A 5954-nucleotide genomic window follows, 5' to 3' on the forward strand; every position below is an offset into this window, starting at 1 on the left:
ACCTTGGTCATTACCAAAGCATCATGGTTGGCATTTTTATAGCCAAAGTTTCATGCTACCATATTCCTATCTTCCTGGTTACTGCTTCAGTCAAAGGCCTTGGGCTGGATGGAGTGCTTTTTACTGTTTTAAAGAAAACTCCACCCTTTCTAGGAGAGCCCAGTCTCTAATATCTGTGCTAAAAGGAGAATCTTCAGTCCCCATGCTGGTTTCTTTAGTTTCCTCTTCCTCTGACTTTGTTAGAATCCTTTCCTAAATTTGAATGACAATACTCTAGCACTAAGTTGGGTGCCCTCTTTTCTCTTTTTATTCTAAAAGTCCATTTTGACTTAATTGTTTTAGCTGTTTTTGCATTCAAATTCTATCTATTGAAAATGATGAATTACTCTGCAAGCTGACCTACCTTTAAAAGCTAGGTCTAGCCAACACAGAGTAAGGTGCTTTGTAACACATTCACTATGTAGCAACTATATTAGAATTGCATATCATGTGTTGTTTAAATAGACTTAACTGATAGATGCACATTATATGTTTAATATATAGTTTTGGCTGTGAATACTCAGCATAATAAGCTATTTCTACATCTATTTTATCTCTCAGCTCTTTTAGACCAGAACTGTGTCAATACTTGTAGTTGACATAAGACTGTGTCATGTTGTCTCCTTCCTAATATTTCCAAAATTGCTATCCTAAATCATCTTCCATAATTGTTTTCACTTGTTTGTGTGTGTGTGTGCACATGTGTGCGTGTGTGTTTGTATGTGTGTGTTTGTGTGTGTGTGTTTGTGTGTGTTCTAGAGCAGCAGCTCTCAACCTGTTGGTCTCCCTTTTGGGGTCACTATCAGATATCCTGCATACCAGATATTTACATTGCAATTTATAGCACTAGCAAACTACAGTTATAAAATAGCAATGGAAATAATTTTCTGGTTGATGGTGGTCAGTTCACCATGTATGGAAGGGTCTCAGCATTAGGAATGTTGAGAACCACTGTTCCAGTGAACGGGGCACATGAATGCCAAGGTCCTATGAAGTTCATAGGACAACCTGATGTTAGTCTTTGCCTGCCTTCTTCTTTAAGGATAAGTCCCTTTGTTGTTTTTATTACTGCATAGGCTAGTATAGCTGGCCTGGTATATTGAGATTCTCCTGTATCAGTCTTCTGTCTTACTTCAGGTGTGCTTGGATTATAGGCAAATGTTACCATATCTGGCTTTTATGTTGTTCTGGGGTTTCAAATTTAGGTAGTTGAGCATATATAACAAGCACTTTACCTACTGTTCGATCTATTACAATCTTCCCAGTCCCTGTTCCTCTTAAAATTACAAAGTTATTTGTGACTGAGTTTTCTTGATGTGGCAACATAAGTTTCTGATGAGATCCCATACTAGACAGAAATCAGTATTGCATAGTTTCCTGAATGCTTCCTGGAATCCAAGGGTGGTGAGTCACGCATAGTTTCCCCAATTTTACTCCATTTTTCTACCTTACAATTTTGTTTCAATGTATATGTAAATAGGCCTCATTAACGTTTAAAATACTTTTTTCAATGCCAAGAAAATGTTTTCCACTCTTGGACTGTAGCTCAACTGTACAGTGAGAGCATAGTATAAGTAAAGTTCTTTACCCCCATCCTTCAGCATCACACACACAGAAATTAAATTTACTAACATGGACCACACACTTCCTGAAACCATGTCACTAGGGAGACTGGGGCTGAAGGAATTCCATGTTCAAATCCAGCATGAACTACATTATCAGATCCTGCCTATAAGCGAAGGTAGAAAATATAGAAGAGAAGGAAAACATAAAGACCAAATTGGAGAATGAAAATATTTACTTATCAAAAAATAATAATAACTGTAACTCGATGCCTCTCTACTTCTTCCCCCCACCCAAGGTCTGATTATTTATCTGTTACTCTTAAATAAGACTTATTTTTGACTGGACTCAGATTTAGAAGTAGAAGCTCTCAGCGAAGAGAGCCTACGTCTCTTGGCAATCTGTTCTTGGTGCTTTTCTTTGGTTTCCTTCATTCTCTTGACCAAAAATTTAGCGTATTCTGCAGTCTCCTCCTTGTTTTTCTTAGTGCATTGTTTCTTCAGAGCAATAGGTCGGTCTTTGTGTTACAGAACATGTGGAATAACAAGACACTGAATCTTGGGTGCTTTGGTCCTGGGCTTCTTGCCTTCCTTGTTTAAGGGCTTTCTGATAACATATTGATGGACATCATCTTCTTTGGAGAGATTAAAAAGCTTTCAGATTCTACTAGCTCTTTTAGATTCCAACCAATGAGGCACAGTGGTATCTGTCAATCCAGGAATATCCTTCTCTTCTCTCTTCACAATAATCAAGTTGAGAATACTCAACCTGGCATCCACAATGCAGCCGTGAACAAACTTGCCCTTCCCCTCTCCAGTTCTCCTTGGTCTATAACAAGAATGGCCCTTACTCAACAGCAGGCGAACTCTGCCATGGATCAAAATGCCTTGCTTTATGGGAAAACCTTGTTTGTCGTTCCCACGTAACTCTTCCACTCTTCATCAAGAGCATCAGCAGCTACTTCTGTGGCCATGCACTTCTCATAGAACTTCATCATCTACTTCATTGAGTTTCTGACAGCCAGAGCAGGGAAGGAGATATTCAGCTTCGCCTTGACACAGCCGACCGCCTAGGAGGCATAACGAAAAAGAGCTCTACCTCCTTTTAGTTATCCATGCCCTGTGTGACTTGATCTGTGGCTCTCAACCCTGGCTCTGCAGCATTTTAGAAATATGGTTGTCCTACTTCACTCTATGAAAAAAGAATAGAGTATTCTATGGTTGGAAACTTGAAACTACATTTTGAATAAGCTTTCTGATGGTCACGTGTGAGATTCTCCCCCTTTCATTATAATAAAAAACAATTCACTGATCTATTACTATACCTTGTGCTTTATTATCATTTCAAAATACTGAAATGAATCGACACACACAATCAAGAACATCATTGGAATTCAGAAGTGAGCACACGTCAGTCTTATATGTTTACATTCTGGCATATCACTCTGTACCTGGAAATAACTGCTTGGAAAGTCTTGTTCTCTGATGAATAATACTGGAGCAATGCTGGGAATCTGCCTGAGCGGCACTCTATCCTCTGCATTACAGTTCTTTGCTCATTAAATACTAGATATTTCCTTGTTCATTTTCATATGAATTCTGCTTGGTGAAAAGGGGCAGCCAATGGATGGACATGCAATGTAAATGAATCTAACTATTAGTAATAACTTGTAATGTGATGAAAAGCTGTATTCATTTGGATTGTAATGATCAGTGTTTATTCATATACTTTAAAAATAACTTGCAGCTTAAGGAAATTAGAATATATAACTGTACTACAGACATGGTTTCTTAATCCCAAACAGATTGTATACATTTTAAATAATGCTAGACAGAAGACACTCCTTTTTTGAACCTTCAATTATACATTTGAATATTAATAAAGATCAGAAAATTTGGTAACCAATACATCATGATTAAACAGATAAAGTCTGATGTAGTTTTGGAGCCAAATTGTCAGAAGACTATGTAATGAAACATCCTTTCTTATAGACGTTGTGTCCCCAACTCTAATAACTGACTTCACCTCTGAGTCATATTCTAATACATATTCCTAGTATCTATTCAAACATAAGTAAATAATTAAAATATGCATGAACCTATTTGCCAGTTTATGAATTATGTATTTTTGTTTGTTTTGAACGGTATATAATAGCAGTTAGAGGCCAAGAGAATGGTGAAGTTCCAGAACCTGATGATAGCATTTGAGAGGTACTTAACCATGAAAGGAAGGCATTGACTAGAAAACAAAACAGCATGCATTTATTGAAGAGCCAACAAAAATGTCTCAGAATTTCAATGACTCATTCTATATGGATTACGGAACAACAGCAGAAAACAAACCCTTGAAGAATTCCCATGTGCTTTCTGTTTGGAATGAAACACAGCAGATAGGACTTTTGCCAATGTTAGAGCTAAGAAAAAACCTGATACCAAGAATTGCAGCCACAACATTTGGTACCATTAGCAACCTAAAGCAAAGTTCTGACTGCTGTTGATTGAGCTCAGATGACTAGCTCATCAAATTCCAGGACAATAAAAACCGTTCCAAATGAAGACTGTTCTATTTGGCCCATCTCCCTGCACTAAATGGGCCATATGCAGCAGATATCATAGATATTAACACAGTATAACATGTATTACTCGAAGCTAGCATCAAAATGTTTCTAAAAGTTGATAAACATTTCTAGTACCACCACAACCTAGGATGAGCCTCTAAGAATAACCATCACTCTCATCAAAATAAAGTGTTGCTACAGAGATAGGAGGTGGTACCAAGTTACAAGCTCGTATCCATGTTACAAACATATATCAATCTGTCTCACAGCTATTTTGGATACATAAATCTGCAAACAATATTTAGTGTATCCAGAGACTAGTGCCATGGCTCAGGGGCTAAGAGGGCATGCTGCTCTTGCAGAGAGAGGACCCAAGATCCTTTCCCAGCACTCAAGTCAGATGACTCACAACTGCCTGTAACTCCAGCTGCAGGGAACCCAGGGCTCTTTGAGAATTAAAAGCGTTCCATTGAATTTACTGCTAAATAGCAACAAACACTCAAATGAAGCAACCTTGAGATTTTTCACTATCCAAGATTTTATATTTTTTGCATTATGCCATTTTATCAATGTTCCTGAGTCCCACTAAACTCTAAGCAGAAAGGTTTATAACTATAGATGACTAAAAAGTGTATTTTTTTTGCTTAGACAATAGAATTAACAAAAGTAATTTTATTTAAACCCAACTCTGTTAGAGTTAATTTACATAGTGGATTGGGGATAAACTAGTAACAGACACAGTCTTGTTTTGGAGCAGTCTTTACTTCCTACCTCATCAAAAAACCATGACCTTTGTTGTACTTATTTAATTTGGGGAGTGAAGGAGTATACGTGATCAAAATACATTCATTGTATACATGTATTAAATTCTCAAAGGATAATAAACAAAACAAAGTAGAACACCATTGAAAAGGTTTTGCCTTGAATAAGCGTAACTTCCATTTGATCCTTTATATTTTAATTAAGTTCAGTTGATATACTTACTTGTAAGATAATGCTATTCCAAATCATATATTTCCCCCACAAGGGAGATGATAGTTGGATGGAAATTGATGGCTAATGAGATAGAAGGAGATAGAGTCTAATGAGATTGAGTCACTCAGTATGGATCCACAACAATTTTTTTTTTTTGCTTGAATCAACTTAAGCCTAGTAAGTAAACAATCTTAGCCAATTGCCCAGTGCAGCAAAAATACCCATATAGCACTTAATTTTTCAAATCCATACCTGGTAGTACTTCTTTTCAAGTTGTTGAACTGAAACTGGAGATGAATTTTGCATCTTTTATACTTCTACTTTCTCAACGAAAGGTGATTCTTAAAGCTAAAAGTTTTTTTTTAATCTTGTGCAGTTTTTTTTTTAATCTTGTGCAGTAAAATATAAATGATGTCATTGCTCAAATCAAATAATTACCTAATTTCTCTGGACATTGTTATTAGAGCGTTTAAATAAAATGTTATAGCTGTAAAGCCAAAACTATTTTTTCTCCTTAGATTTGAAAAATTGTTAGCATAGATATATTTAAAGTGGAAACAGGATTGCAGAACGATATGATACATCAAATAAAAGCTAAGATATTATTAACTAATACAGCACATTAGTATTGGCAAGAATATTCTTTCAGCATAAGCATTTGCACACAGTTAAGCCATCATTTAAAAAAAATAATGAAATTGTTTCATATACTTCTGAAGTCCTTATATTGAGTGTTTTCCTAAATACTTTCCAAACTGAGGTCTACTATGCCTGAGATGCCAAATGTAATGTCCAACTTTCATGTCTTTACCCTTTACCG

At 36.3% G+C, this 5954-nt stretch overlaps 1 pseudogene; it reads right to left on the reverse strand.

Annotated features, from left to right (window-relative positions):
• Positions 1-1895: 1895 nt before the first annotated feature.
• LOC114615948 lies at positions 1896-5440 on the reverse strand (annotated as a pseudogene).
• Positions 5441-5954: the final 514 nt, after the last annotated feature.

This window comes from Grammomys surdaster, unplaced genomic scaffold (genome assembly GCF_004785775.1).
Source record: "Grammomys surdaster isolate TR1022 unplaced genomic scaffold, NIH_TR_1.0 207406, whole genome shotgun sequence".
NCBI lineage: Eukaryota > Metazoa > Chordata > Mammalia > Rodentia > Muridae > Grammomys > Grammomys surdaster.